General features: G+C 36.9%; 1 pseudogene; it reads right to left on the bottom strand.

Moving 5' to 3' along the window:
- Positions 1-15756: 15756 nt before the first annotated feature.
- LOC101961268 (Golgi apparatus membrane protein TVP23 homolog B pseudogene) lies at positions 15757-16369 on the bottom strand (annotated as a pseudogene).
- Between the last annotated feature and the right edge of the window lie 231 nt (positions 16370-16600).

The following is a 16600-nucleotide window of genomic DNA, read 5'->3' as shown; positions in this document are numbered from 1 at the left end:
ATGACATCAAATTGTCTTAAAGGGAGAAACAGAAAAGGCTTTATGTTTTATTAAAGGCTAAAAGGCTTAAATGGAACATAAAACCTGGGTATGTGTAAAAACTAACAAAGTGTTTCCTGCAGATCTAAATAAGTTGTTGCCCTACCATTTACCTCATGAGGGCATACATAGCTGGATTAGATGAAAACAGAAATTTAAAAGCAAGATTCATAAACTGATTGTTAATCTCAGTACACAGTTTCTTTTGGCAAAAACCATTAGGAGATGAGGGTTCTGCCTGGTTCTGCTACAAAGTGCTTATTAAATAATCAGATAATTAATGTCCCTTCTTTGGGCTGAAATATTTTGAGAATAAAAAGAGATCTTGGACTAAATGATCTCCAATGTTCCTTTCAGCATAAACTTATAAAACACAAGTAATAAGTCTAAATATATTTCAAATACAACCACACTGTTCTCTTTATGGACAGAAGTCCTAAAACACAGAGCCTCAATTTCCAGTTCCTTCCAGAATGAGTGTTTAATTGGTTTTTTCACATCTCTTCAAGACCCAGGGTAAAGTCAAATTGTGTACAGTACTGCCACCTGCTGTAATGAAGGAGTACTTCAACACTCGGAAAGCTAACCATTTCAATTAGAAAACTTTTAAATCCTCAGAGCTAATTCTGAATTTGTCCCCACTTATTGGCCAATTAAGTCTATTGTACTACTGATTGGCTATGGAAAGGTCTTCTATACACAGGATACACATTAAGAGGCTATGAAATTGAACGTACTACAAGGTAAGTCTCACTTCCACCCAATGAACTGTATAGTGTTTTGAAGTTATGATCATACAGAATTTCTAGTTAGTAAATTTCTTTCTTTTTATTATTGGTTGTTCAAAACATTACAAAGCTCTTGGCATATCATATTTCATACATTTGATTCAAGTGGGTTATAAACTCCCATTTTTACCCCGTATACAGATTGAAGAATCACATTGGTTACACATCCACACTTTTACATAGTGCCATACTAGTGACTGTTGTATTCTGCTACCTTTCCTATCCTCTACTATCCCCCTCCCCTCCCATCTTCTCTCTCTACCCCATCTACTGTAATTCATTTCTCTCCCTTGTTTTTTTTCCCTTTCCCCTCACATCCTCTTATATGTAATTTTGTATAACAATGAGGGTCTCCTTCCATTTCCATGCAATTTCCCTTCCCTCTCCCTTTCCCTCCCACCTCTCATCCCTGTTTAATGTTAATCATTTTCTCATGCTCTTCCTCCCTGCTCTGTTCTTAGTTGCTCTCATAGCAGCACAATTCACAATAGCTAGACTGTGTAACCAACCTAGATGCCCTTCAATAGATGAATGGATAAAAAAATGTGGCATTTATACACAATGGATTATTACTCAGCACTAAAAAATGACAAAATCATGGCATTTGCAGGGAAATGGATGGCACTAGAGCAGATTATGCTAAGTGAAGCTAGCCAATCCCTAAAAAACAAATGCCAAATGTCTTCTTTGATATAGTTAGTAAATTTCTATTATATGTAACAGTATATTTTGTAATAGATTATTATTTGCATATATTGAAGTTATAAAAATTTGTAGGTTAGCTGCACTCTCAGCTGATTTAATGAGTTCTTAGATTATTTTAAATAATTTTTTATTTGTTAATTGGGGGGTTTCCAGATACACTCTGATACATCACTTTCAAAATAAGCAGTAATGTCCAAAAGAAAAAAAAATTATGTATTTTTTATTTTCTGATACTCTAAATTGAGATCATTTCCTCGCCCTGAATGATATTATAATGGAAAGTGTGATGTTCAGACATGGGAGGTAAAAGAATAGGCAAAAGAAGCAAATAGTACACTTTTATCACATTAATTCAATAAACCTTTCAGGTAATATTTCTGAGGCCTATTATGGGTAAAAATCATAACTATAAAATATGGAAGCCTATTATGGGTAAAAATCATAACTATAAAATATGGAAGCATTCATTTAACAAATATCTATCAAGTGCTGATAGATATTTGTTAAATGAATGAATAAATTATATGATTGCAAAATTGGTATAAACCAATAGAGGTAATACACTATTAACAGAGTATATAAAAATCACCTGCTTATGTCAATTCATATAGAAGAAGCATTTGAAATAATTGAACATCTCCTCCTGATAAGAATTCTCAATGAATTTGCTGTAGAAGAATGTTTGCCAACATAATAAAGGCTGTATATGACAAGCCAATAGTTAACATCACACTTAACGGTGAATAGTTAAAAACTTTTCCTCTAAGTTCAGGAACAAGACAAGTGATGGACACAATAATCACTTCTTTCCAAAATGCTACTGTAATTTCTAGCTAGAACAATTAAGCAAGAAAAAAAATAAAATCAATAAAATAAAAGGCATTCAAATTGGAAAGAAAGGGGATAAAACTATTTGTAGATGACATAGTCTGATATACAGAAAACTGAAGATTCTACTAAAAATTGTTAGGAGTGCCAAACAAATGCAGTAAAGTTACAGGATATAAAATCAACATGTGAAAATCAGTTTTGTTTCTATCTTTTAACAGCAAATTACCTAAATTATTTTTTTTTACAAAGCAATGCCATTTATAATAGCATCAAAAATAATAAACATTTTGGTATAAATTTAACCAAGGAAGTGAGACATCTGTATCCTTAAAACTGTAAGACTTCAATGAAAGAAATTGAAAATGACACAAATAAATGGAAAGATAGTCCATGTTCATGGAATGGAAATTTTAATATTGTTAAAATATCCATGCCCAAAGTGATCTCCAGAATCAACAAAATCCCTATCAGAATTCCAAAGTTATTTTTTTGCAGAAGTGGAAAAAATCATTCTAAAATTTGCATGAAATCACAGAGTACCTTGAATATCTATAGTAGTCTTGGAGAAAAAGAACAAAACTGAAGGCAGAACATTCACTGGGTTAAAAATATAAATCTACAATAATCAAAACACTATGGCACTAGTATACAAACAGACACAAGAACAATGAAACAGAATAGAGAGGGCAGAAGGGTGAAATAACCACCTTGAGATTCATGAGTACACATCTTTGGTCAACTAATCTTCAATAAAGGAGGCAAGAATTTGCCATGTGGAAAGAATACTCTTCCATAAATGGTGTTAGGAAAACTGGCTATGCACATGCAAAATGATGAATGGAATTGGAACATTATCTTATACCACATACAAAAACCAATGAAGTGAGTTGAAGACTTCAGTGAGGTCTGAACTGATAAAACTCCTAGAAGAAAACAGGGGAAAAGCTCTTTGGCAGTGGCCTGTCAATGAATGGCTCTCTGGACATGATATCAAAAGCACAGGCAACAAAAACAAAAATAAACAAGTGAAACTACAGAGATGCATAAGTTGAAGCTCTCCAAGTGCATTTTCTGACTGTAAAATCAAGAAACTTGCATCTATTTAGTGCAAGTATTTTTTTTTTAAATATAAAATAAGTGTCTTGCCTGGATAGTTGTAAATGCCCAATGATCACATTATAATTGCTATTCTTTTTTATTGTTGTCATTTTGAATTTCTTGATTTCACCATGCTGACAATCTAACACAGGGGTACAATTTGTTATGAAGTTCCACATAAGGGAGACATCTAACTGGACAGCTGTAGCGGTAGATGTTGTCTGTGTATGTGAGCAATAAAGTCAGGTGTGAACAATAAAGTCAGGAGGAATAATAACGTAGGTACATCTGTCCACTGCTCTACATTTCATTATCTCAGGAGTGAATTATCACAATACCTCCACATAATCTCCCTGTTCTCACTCCTAAACCTTTAACTCACTCTTCAGACGAGCCATTGTGTCCATCTTCCCAGCAATAACAACATAAACTGTGAAAACAGTGACCTCGTTGTTGTTATCAGTTTTGACTGTGTATCTAATATCTGGCATGGAGTCCAGCAGATACAGCATATTCTTCCTATTTTCCTGAGCTCTCACTTGATAAAATTGGTGAAATACTACACTGATCTACATTGGCAAATGTGGCCTTTCTAAGTTTAGCTGAAATTTCTGCAAATACACTCTCTACCGGGAACATCATAAAATTTCATAAGAAATGTCAATTAAAGACACATCTACGAGTACTTTGCTTGCATTTTTTAAAACTGGGTTAGCAGAATTCTATTACTCCATGTTTTTAAGAATTCCCATAAGCCCAATGAATCATTTTCTCATCAAGACTATAAGGAATTAGAGCATATTCGCTCCTGTTTTTAGCTTATTGTCTCGGGAAAGAGAGAAGGGCATTAGGAATAATTAATTGTGAGATTAATTCATAAAGTTTCTGGTTTTGTCCTTTTTGTTACTCTTATTCAATATTTCTATCCATACCCTTGAACATACTTAGGTAAGCACGTTGTGTCTCCTACCAAGGAATCTGGTATGGCCTGTCACCTTGATGTTGTAATCATTTTCACTTGTAATCACAGGACAATGTCATTGCACAGATATTGCTGAGAGAGAGAGAGAGAGAGAGAGAGAGAGAGAGAGAGAGAGAGAGAGAGAGAGAGAGAAGAGAGAGAAAGAGAGAGAGAGAGAGAGAGAGAGAGAGAGAGAGAGAGAGAGAGAGAGAGACTCCTCTGGAATCACAGAACAAGCTTGTAGGCCATGAATGAGAACCTGGGGGACACCTCCCAGCTTAATGCTTAGTCCTGTTAGCTGGGCATGCATGGTGGCAGATGCCTGCAATCCCACATGAGATGGGAACTATCATGCCACAACCCAGGAGTACCTATTTCTGCCAGAAGCTGGAAGAAAAAGGAATCATCCTGCCCTGGAGGGTTGGAGGGGACTTGGGCTGGCCCACACTATGATTTCAAAATCAAAGAAATTCTTTTTTTTTTTTGTACCAGGGATTGAACTCAGGAGCACTCAACCACTGAGCTCATCTCCAGCCCTATTTTGTATTTTATTTAGAGAGAGTCTCACTGAATTGCTTAGCACCTCATTGTTGCTGAGGCTGCCTTTGAAGTGTCGATCCTCCTGCCTCAGCCTCCAGAGGAGCTGGGATTATAGTGTGTGCCTCAGCACTGGCTTTTCCTGTTGATTTACACCACCCACCTTATGGTATATTGTATGGCAACTTTAGGAAACTAATATACTATGTTAAGGGGCTGGGGATATAGCTTAGTTGGTAGAGTGCTTGCCTTACATGCACAAGGCCCTGGGTTCAATCCCCAGCACAAACAAACATACTATGTTAAGTCCCAGAAGGGAGACAAAGTATAATCATTCATTTGCAAATTTTTTTTGAGCACCAGTTTATTCCAGATACTCTTGCTAAGTGTGAGAGAGGTAAGAAACAAAACCAGATATGGTCTCTGCCTCCATGCACTTCCCTTCTAGAGGGGGAGAAATATTAAACAAGAATGTCATAAAAGTATGAAATGACATCTACATAGGGTTTGCCATTATTTTGGTGTGTGAGGCTTTAAGTGTATATAATGGGAAAACAATCAAGGAAGAAGACCAAGACAGACATCCCTGAAGAAAGAGCAATTGAAGTGACCTCTGAGGGAAAAATGTAATCATCTAAATGACGGGCGGGGTAGGGAAGGTGTGGTGTGAGAGGGAATACACCAGGCAGAAAAAGAGCACATATAAAGGCCCGAGGTAGGAATGAACCTGGCATGTTGGAGGAACAAAAACCCAAGTGTGGGAGGCAGAGGGAACCCAGTGCAGGGGATGACACAGGGAGACAGAGGGGCCAAGCGTGCTGCATAGGCCACGCCAAGGATTTGACCTTTATTTGTCCATTCAAAGAGAATGGACGAGAAAAGCAAGGGGTACGAGCTTTGTTCCAAGGGAACAGATGGTGGCTAATGGTGGGTTTTTTCTGCATGAGTATGTCCTGATATGTCCAGATCATTCTGGATCCTGGCACCTGGGGAAGAGACGCTACAGTTAGTCTTTGTTGCTGAAATCTGGAAGCATGACCACACTGAAAACCTGGGTGACTGCAGCTTTAGTAATATGCAGTAGAAGCACTGCATCTAAGCAACACCCATTGCCCCAAAAGCTTGAAAATGGCAAAGGAAATTGTGATGGTTTGTTTGATGTATTAAGTTGACTAGACAGAATTTTGTAGACAGGGGTAACATCCATACTCATTTGACTTTAAATAAAAAAGATAATTGTTGATAATCTGGGTGGGCCTGATCCAATCAGGTGAAAGGCCTTGAGATCAGAGCTGAGGCTTCCCTGAAGAATCCGACCTCTTAATCCACATGCAACAAAATGAAATTAAACCCCTATCTCTCACCATGCACAAAACTCAACTCAAAATGGATCAAGGACCTAGGAATTAAACCAGAGACTCTGCGTCTAATAGAAGAAAAAGTAGGCCCTAATCTTCATCATGTGGGATTAGAACCCAACTTCCTTAATATGACTCCTCTAGCACAAGAATTAAAACCAAGAATCAATAAATGGTATGGATTCAAACTAAAAGTTTTTTCTCAGCAAAAGAAACAATCTGTAAGGTGAACAGAGAGCCCACATCCTGGGAGCAAATTTTTACCCCTCACACATCAGAGTTCTAATCTCTAGGGTGTATAAAGAACCCAAAAAGCTAAACACCAAAAAAACAAAAAACAAAACAAAACAAAAAAACAAATAATCCACTCGACAAATGGGCCAAGGACCTGAACAGACACTTCTCAGAAGAGGATATACAATCAATCAACAAATATATGAAAAAAATGCTCAGCATCTCTAGCAATCAGAGAAATGCAAATCAAAACTACTCTAAGATTTCATCTCACTTCAGTCAGTATGGCAGCCATTATGAAGTCAAACAACAACAAGTGTTGACAAGGATGTGGGGAAAAAGGGACACTCATACAATACTGGTGGGACTGCAAATTGGTGCAACCCGTTTGGAAAGCAGTATGGAGATTCCTTGGAAAACTGGGATTGGAACCACCATTTGACCCAGCTATTCCTCTTCTCGGACTATACCCAAAGGACTTAAAAACAGCATACTCCAGGGACACAGCCACATCAATGTTTATAGCAGCACAATTCACAATAGCTAAAGTGTGGAGCCAAACTAGATGTCCTTCAGTGGATGAATGCATTTAAAAAATGTGGTATATATATACAATGGAATTTTACTCAGCATTAAAAAGGAACAAAATCATGGCATTTGCAGGTAAATGGATGGCATTGGAGAAGATAATGCTAAGTGAAGTTAGCCAATCAAAAAAAATTCGGAATGTTTTTTCTGATATAAAGGGGGTGACTCATAATGGAGTAGGGAGGGAGAGCATGGGAGGATTAGATTAATTCTAGATAGGAAAGAGGGTAGAAGGGAAAGGGAGGGGGCAGGGGATTAGCAAGGATGGTGGAATATGATGGTCATCATTATACAAAGTCCATGTATGAAGACTTGAATTGCATGTCAACATACCTTATATACAAACAGAGATGTGAAAAATTATGGTATATATGTGTATTAAGAATTGTAATGCAAAAGAGACACAGAAATGAAGGCGAGGGTCAGGTTGATGAAGCACCTGCCAGTGGTCTCTGGAATAGCTGGGGGTCAAGAGGTAAGCAGAACACTGAATTTTCCTCAGTGGATGCAGGTTCAAATCAGAGAAATACAAGTTTGTGGCTGTTATTTTGAAAGTGTGTTAGCATTCAGGCTGCTACCCCTGTGGCTGTACGCATGCTCTAGGGGTTTAGCAGATGCTTGGCGGTGGGAAGGGTAGAGGTGAGCCTAGGCTCTGGTTGCTACTTATGTACTACACTTTTTCTAAAAATATTTCTCTTAGTTCTTTCTGCTGGTAACTTCTATCATCTAGACAAGGAAAATTGAAAAGCAAAACTCAAGAATCTTTATTGAATTGGACTTAGACTGCCATCTTGTGGATATTTAGCCTCATCATCTAGTGCCAGCAAAAACACTGTACATAAAAGTACACATAGATATCTTTTTGCAAATTGACAATGAAATTGTACATATTTATGGTATACAATATAATGCTTTGATATATATGCCTTTTGCAACAGATAAATCAAGCTACTTAATATATGTATTACCCCACATGCTTATCATTTATTTTTGTAGGAAAAACACTTAAAATCTACTTGGAATTTTCAAATACATAGTATATTGCTTTTAACTTTTGCAGTATAATTTACAATAGATTTATTGAATTTATTCCTTCTGTAAAACAACAAATTTTGTGTTCTTTGACCACCATCTCTCTAACCCTCGACACTGGCTTCTGGTAACCACTGTCCTACTTTCTGTTTCTGTGAGTTTGATACGTTTTATACCCCATTTTTTGCCTGACTTATTTCACTTCACACTATGTTCTTCACGTACATCCACAGTCACAAACGACAGAATTTCCTTCTTTTCAGACCGAATAATATTCCATTGTATGTATTTTCCACATTTTCTTTCTTTATTTATTTATTGATGAACAATTAAATTAATTCCATATCTTGATTATACTAAAAAATCTTACAATAAATACGGAAGTGAGATGTCCCCTTGACATACTGAATTCATTTCTTTTGGATATATACCCAGTAGTGAGACTGTTGGATCATTATGACCATCATATTTTTAATTTTCTGAGGACCCTCCACTGCCTTCCATAATGGCTATACAATTTCTATTTAATTATTTATATAATATTTATATATTTAATTATTTAAATATTTATAATATTTAATTATTTCTATAATAATTTCTATTCCCACCAGCAGCTACACATGCATTCTTAAAAATATTGAAACTGGAAGACTTTAGATTATTCACTACATGCCCTAATTTTACAAAAGAAAACACTTGAAGTTGAGAGGGAAAATGACTGGTCACCACGGTATTTTCATTTGGCCAATCGGATGCACCATTTCGATACATCACTGTGCTCCTTCAAAACCCAGTAAAGGAATAAGACACAGATTGGACAGACCCTGAGACTTGGAGTGAAAGTAAAGATAGGATGAGACTCAGAACTGGGATGAGGCTAAAAAAATGGTTCTTTGTATTTATTACAAAATTCGCGTTTTAAAGTTGGTGTTCCCTTTCTGTTCTCTCTGCTTCCAAGAGGCAACTCTATCTGTTTCTCACTCTCTCATTGTTACTACTATAAATTTAAATAATAGGATTATGCTTTTATTTAAACACTATTTATTACCTTCTTATTACAAAAGATGAGGCTATAAATTACATAGTAGGCTACTTTCCCTATATATTTCCATTTTTTGAATTATCTATTTTATTTTTAGATCTGTCATTGATCATCTTTGTAATTTCAATAATGTAGTTCTATCATCTTTAGTTGTTTTTTTGAATCTCTGCTTACTTAGGATGAGTGTCCTTATCCTGCTCACTACTTTTACTTCCTCTCTCAGTCAGTCAGCCACAATTTTTCTTCTGTGTTCTCTGGGTTGTCTGCATTAACATTCTATGCACCTGCCATATATAAACCTATGGATTTCCCATATGTAGATTCTAAAAGGAAAACTAACAACCAGCAGTTAAAGTATTACATTTATATACATTTATGTCCTCCAAGCAAAGTCAAGTAGTATGTTTAGAAAATATTTTCTTCTCCATTCAACATCTATCTACATTTCTGGTGTGCTCAGTGGAATTTCTTTCTAGCTTCGTGTTCAAATGCACTCTCTCTCTCTCTCTCTCTCTCTCTCTCTCTCTCTCTCGTTGCACTTCATCAGTTACTTGGTTTTGCAAAGTTTGTGTTTTGTTTGTTTATTTTTTACTTAATTTTTAAATTTCATTTTTCTTTTTCTTTTTCTTTTGCAATATAATAACATGACTTTGTCATGGTCTCCAGTTCATCTAGCATTGCGATTACCTGGTCTTGCACCTATCCTGGGGAGACATCTCCCCCAGAATCTCTGTCCTACTGACTGATTGTTGTCCAGGTGTTTGGCAGAGCTTTGTCATCCCAGGCACAATGTTTTCTTGGATTACATCTGTGTTTTTTTTTTTTTCTTGAAATGTTTACAATTAATTATCTTTTATCCTGTGTGCCTTAAAATTTACAAAGCTTTTTAAAATTTATCCTACTCAGCAGTCAGTGAAGCTTTTTCTGCTGAAAACTTGTACTTGTTAGGGATCACCCACCTCTACTGTCTCTTTGAGATATCCTCTCTCTTCCATTCTATTGTCTCTGAGTTTCTAAATCTTTTCTAGCTCTCTTATATTTTCTCTCATTTTTCTCTTTATCATTTTGCTTATATTTTGGGGGTGTTTCTGTGACTATTTGCCTATCATTCTATTGAGTTTTTCTTGTTCTACTCTTAATCTCTTTACTTTTTCCTGCATGCTTCTTTTTTTTTTTCTTAAGATCCTGGTTATGGACACATAATCTTCTTGGATACTTGAATTCTTACTTTTTCTCCCCACTGCAGTATTTTTTTCCTTTCTCCCTTTTTTTCTTTTTTTTAAATTTAGGATGATAGTTTATCTCATATATTTGGTCATTTTAGGGTTTTTCTTCTCAAATTTAAGAATGAAGGGTGGGGATGTGGTAGAGTCCTAGCCCAGCTATATTGGATCCAGTATTGGTTTCCAGTTGGTTGCTCCACTGAATGGAAATTCTGATCGGAAGTTCTGTTTATGCACTTACGCTTGTGGAACAGCAAGCGTACATAACTTTAAAATGTGAAGATGTGAAGTGGTTGTTGGGTGGGGCCCCCAAAAGTCAGAACGAGTGACTTTACTCTGGGGTATGTTAACATTCATTAGAGATGGCTTGCAAATGTCAGCCATGAGGCAAGTGGAGAGGGGAATGTAACTGGCACATCTCTTGTCGGTTTATATATTCAATAAATTCTCCTGTTTTCAGGCTCCAGACCAATCCCACCGTCTGAGCCCAGAAGCACACTAGAATTCTAGTTGGCACATTATGGCATCCCCAGCCCCCACTCAACCCCCTGATGGAATATCCCAGGGAATAACTTCCTCTTCCATAGTTTATCACTATACTCCCATCTGTGTTCTGCTTTCTGGAGATTTATTGAAATCTGTTGTCTATTGGTTATCTCTGATTCCCTGATTTTTTTTCCCTTTGGTGACTTTTGAAGTGTTTCAGTGTGTTCTGAGAGGAACAGGATATAAATGTGTGTACCAAATCCAGCATCTTGAACGATTTGGTAGATTTTTCTTTGATGTTAAAATGTTCTACTTCATTGATGCTTGTGTGGTTTTCTGATTCTCACTAAAGTACTCTTTTCTTCATCTTCCAAAAATGATATTGACTTCATGACATGCTAATTATTGCACACCTACGCTTTAGAGTAGGGGTTTATAAGGGAACTTGGAGATAATTTCTTGCTCTTTGCAATCAATAAATTATGGGTTAGCTGAGAACTGAGGATCTCTAGGTGTTCTGGAATATAACATGCACTATTTGCTATACAAAGAAACCAAAAAGAGAGGATTGGAATATCTTTCAGCTAGCCAATCATGAATTTCTGTCCCATTATCTCATAAATCAACAGCATATTTAGAGCCAATAAATTCCTAATCTTCCAGATTTCTCCATTTCCCAAGATAATTTATTAATTAACATTTATACACATATCCATTCTCTCTCTCTCTCTCTCTCTCTATATATATATATATATATATATATATATATATATATATATATATATGATGCCAGACATCATGCACTATGTTAAGTACCTAAGACATGCTCCACTCCCTCTGGGATCTTCTAGTGGAGGTAGAAAGACTGGTACAAAGGGATATTGTGCTTCAGACCCCAAGCTGTTTAGTAAATGCAGGGTCTGCAAATCTTAACTGCTTCTAGAGGCCATTAGGTGGCTGGACTAAGTGTGGCTGGCTGAGTGGGACTAGATGTGGCACTGTGCTGAAGAGCACAGGCTTCACTTTTCAGGTCATCTATGAGCAGTGGCAACTGGGAATTTAAACCCCATATTGTTAGATTATCAGAAGAGGAACAAAACATGAATTTTAATATTGATTATGAGAAGGAATATGGTGAGAAGAGTTTTAATTAAAAAAATGTATCCATAACATTATAAAAGACTAGTATATGTAATCTTCAGATGCATTTAAATTAGTTCATGATCAATAAATGCACACTGGATTCTCAATTTATCTACTATAGGTCACCACAAGAAATACACACAGGATGAGATTAATATCTTCCCAATTTCAGTAGTCATGGCACTGAGAAGAAGCAAAACAAGCTGGAGTCGAGGCATCTGCAATATTCATTTTGTCTCAAGTAAAAGTACGTCAGAGTTAGAAGAGCCCTTGCGCAATATTATTTTTCCTAGGCAACTAACTGTACCTGAAGCTACAAGTAAGTGATTTGTCACTGAGGTTTCAAAAGAACTAGTCTCTGAAATATCTCCTCTGGTTTTTAATTTCTTGCAAAAATCTGTTGATATGTAGTTCATCTCTAAAACTCTTTGGGGGAGTCATTTCAGATACCAATGGAACAAAAGAACATTCTGGAAGAGAGTCCTAACACCCACCCGCCTCAGTGCATGAGGTTTGCACAGACAAGGGTGTACGTTGGCTCTTCCCAAAAGTAGTGAGTGTAAGGGTCTCATCATTTTAGAAGACATGATGTTAGTAGGACAGTTTAATATAAAAGGTGACAGTTAAAATGATGGCTTATGAATGACAGAATGTTAATGTAGAATGTTATCCTAGATGAACTGGAAGAATTAGTAGTTTTTTACTAACAATTTATATGTGCTTGACACATTAGGAACAGGAAGTAAATTGGATACTCCTTTGTTGCCAGAGACCTGTCCTAAACTTCACACTACTGCCATGCATTACTCGCTTGTTGTCTGTCCACCCTGTTAGAACGTAAGCTCCAAGAGGACAGGGAATTTGCCTTTGTTCATTGTCATAACCATCCCAGCAACTAGAAAGATGCCTGGGAATGGGAACCTGATGTCTGCCGCACGACCAGCCCGTCGCTAGCTTCACACTAGAGGTTCTAAACATAGAAGTTAACTAGTGAGATCAAAATAAGGACACATAAAACTCAATTTACCTTTTTCTTGCCCAGCTAAGAGACGGCCTTTCCCAGCTCCTGCCTGGAGCCACCTGATGTGGTAGCGAGGTTTACACAAGAGACTAGCAGGAGAGAGGAAGGGCATGCCAGAGAGTGGGCTTTTATTGGGGGACAAAAAATTCAGGGGAAAATTCCATCCAATGAAGGTTGAGGGGGACAGCATGCCAAGGTCAGGGTCAGTGATTGGTTTCAGGGTCAATGGTCAGTCACACCCCCAGATGGAGGGCTCTCGCACCTGAAAAGGGTGGGGATAAAGCTCTGACACAGCTGGCCTGAGCCTCTCACACCCAGTCAGGGAGATACCCAATCATGTGTGAGAATAGCTTCCCACACTGATGAATATTTCTTGGGTAATAAATACATGAACAAATAAATGAGACCATTATTTGCTTGCATGAATAGTTGCAAAGATGAATATGGTGCAAGCAAAAGTCTCCCTGGTTACAGAAATGCTGTTATTTGTTTACAAACTGCAGTTGCCAGTTGAATCACCTGCTGTGATTTTTTGTCTACTGCAGTTGACAGAAGGACCTGCTAAGAAGATACTGTGCTGAGTTATATAACTTTGGTCCTCTACTCCAAGTCTCCTTTGCACACCTCCTTATGGGACTCTGCCGCAGGGACACCCATAAGGAGGGTTGGGGTTCCCCTTGGATTCTTTTGAGGATGGGCACTGGAAGCTGCCTGAGCACCTGAGAGAGTCGGGAAATTCCTGTCCTAGGCAGCAGCAGCCCCAGCAACAATTCCCCCTCCTGGCAGTGGCAGTTAGTGGGTTCTGGTTTCCACGAGATCATCCTGCTTCTTTATGCCCTCCACCTACCACTGTCTGCAGAGGCTTCAGTGGCAGCCGGGCAGAGACCTCTGCTCAGGGTCTGGTCTGGATCTGGATCTGGCTCCCCCAAATTCCCTCCCTTTATTCTACTTTCCCTAGGGGTAGAAACTGCTTCTGGACGTTATCTCTTTATTACGTCAATGTCCCCCTTTTGTATTTTCAGCCCTCTAACACCTATTTAGCCAAGACTTTAATATTGATGATAATTAATGTATAATAAATCCCTGTGTTAAAATAATTAGCATGCTTTCTGGTTTTCTCTACCGGACTGTGATAGATAAAGATTCTCATCATATTCTTTATCCTTTAGCTGCGTGTTTCTATAAATTTTGCATTTAAAGTTCTAGTAACTTGAATCACAGACTTATAGGCTTCTTTTAATTTGATTGTGACTTTAAGTCTTTTTAAATTTAAAATGTTTTTCTGATGGTAAGACTCACAAAACAAATAGTGGTGTGGACAGAATGTAAATGTCATATTCTGCTTTTAAAGTCCCCTCTTTATAAATATGCAATCTCCAATAAACCCCCCAATGGTTCATGATTTCGAAGAGGATCCCTTTCTATGATATTGAAGTGGAGAAAAACTTTCTATAGGTTTATAATTCCTTTTTTTTTTTGCTTTGTGAACAATAGAGTTTATATAAATATAAAATTGTGCACCTCCTAAGCTACCACTCCACAAAGACTCAATGAAACAAAACATATTTTAATAAAGTACAAATATACTTATAACAATCTGCTGACTAAGACTCCAACAAAGTTCACAGTACCTACAATGGAACTTACAGATTTTTATAATAGTTTGTAGATTGGTTTACAGTTACATATGTTCCTTTGTTTTAAGAAATATCAATACAAATGTATGAATTACAACATCCCTGTTACAGCAAAAAATAGATTCATAACATAAAATGTCTTTTAGGCATTTATTATGCCAAGTATTTAAATGATTATTCTTAATGTAACGTAATAATAATATTAATTTAGTTATAAAAGATAAGATTTTATTAGCCTAAGGACCACCTAAGAGTTTCCGGGAAGTTCCAAAGTAAAATCTGTCTAGCTTTTAAATGAAATAAATAGAACAGCAGCAATCCCTGAGTATCCCTTAAACATAAACTGTGAAGATTATTCTTATATTAACTGGGCCTTAAGTAAATGATATGTTAGAGCATAAAAATATAAAAAGAAATTTTGAGACTAGTTAATAATACTGGCCTGAATTTTGCTTTTCCTTGTGCGTATGTCAGGTAAGAAATCTCATCACTAAGTATATATTAAAAATTAACAATTATTTCTAACTTTTTTAACTCATTTACAAGCCAAGTGCTCACTCTTACCATTGAATCCAAGTTATTTATTTCTGAAAATAACCTACAGAAATAGTTTGTAAATACATAGATCTTTGAAATAGACTAAGAGCATACTCCCATGTTCTGTGGATCAACATGTGATGATCTCTATAACATATGTAAGTAAACATATTAATTTGGGATATACTGACACATTATTGTAGGTCTACATATGTGTACCATAAAATAAATTCTGACAATGTTTCTAGTTACAGCATACTTTCCAGCACCACTAGAAAGAAAATAAAAACTTAGTATTAAAACTATGTTTTATTTTTTAAACAAAGTTTTTAAGTGGAAACATAAACCCAGTTCTCTTCTTGCAATTGAACTGAGTTCTAAACAGTTCATAGTCAAAAGTCTCTTCAGCTGTTCTCCAATGACACGTAAGCTTTCTGTCTATTCTGGAAGTCTCATCATCTCCAATGATGCTTTCCAAGATACAAAGTAGCCATGCTGGTTAAATTCTTTCCACTGCCCACTACATACCTGATGTAACTTCATAGGTTGGTACCTTAAGCACCACACCCATGATAACCACAGCCAGCCACTTTGAAGGAGAAGACAGGACTGAAGGCAAATATCACCCATTGCACTGGACAGACTATAACTACTGACCAAAAGATTCCTGATCCAGCCTCTGAAACTGATTTATTCTCCAAAGAAGTTGCCTTCCTAGACTCAAACACTCAATGATTGTTTCCATCCTCATCAACATGATTCCACCATGAATCTACCTCTGATAGTCTTTACTGCTCAAAAGTCATATGAGAACATCAAGATAATTGTCAACATACAGGCAATAGAGCTGCTGCTGAGCAATTCATTGAAAAGATAGACTGCAATGGCACCGACTCCAAAGAACAAATGGAAAAATGATGCCCCTGGATGTCTGGTTTTTGATCTTCTTGGTTGATTAGTTGTCTCTCCTTTTGCATCAAACAGTGAAACACTTTTGTTATCATCATTGCTATCCTGTGACAACATGGTGGCCCTGAGTCAGACCCTATAGGTTTGTCATTCTATTCTCACACGGGTACAATGCTTTTAAATATGTTTAAATGGTTTTTTTTTTTTCCTGCTGAATAATATGAGTAGCTTTCAAGGGGACCGAATCCCAACAGTCACTTGCATGGTTCACGTCAGTTCTGCTCACTGCAAGAGGAAATTGACACATGGAGGCTGGAGTTTGCTGTGTGAGAATCCCATGTTGGGAAGTGGCCTTTTCCTGCTGGGGCAGAGTTAGCAGCTTTCAAGCAGCTGATTGTTAGCTAGGAATACCTGGGATGGGGCAGAATAGG

The sequence above is a fragment of the Ictidomys tridecemlineatus genome, chromosome 6 (genome assembly GCF_052094955.1).
Source record: "Ictidomys tridecemlineatus isolate mIctTri1 chromosome 6, mIctTri1.hap1, whole genome shotgun sequence".
Classification (NCBI taxonomy): Eukaryota; Metazoa; Chordata; class Mammalia; order Rodentia; family Sciuridae; genus Ictidomys; species Ictidomys tridecemlineatus.
This window is presented reverse-complemented; position numbering and strand designations above follow the sequence as displayed.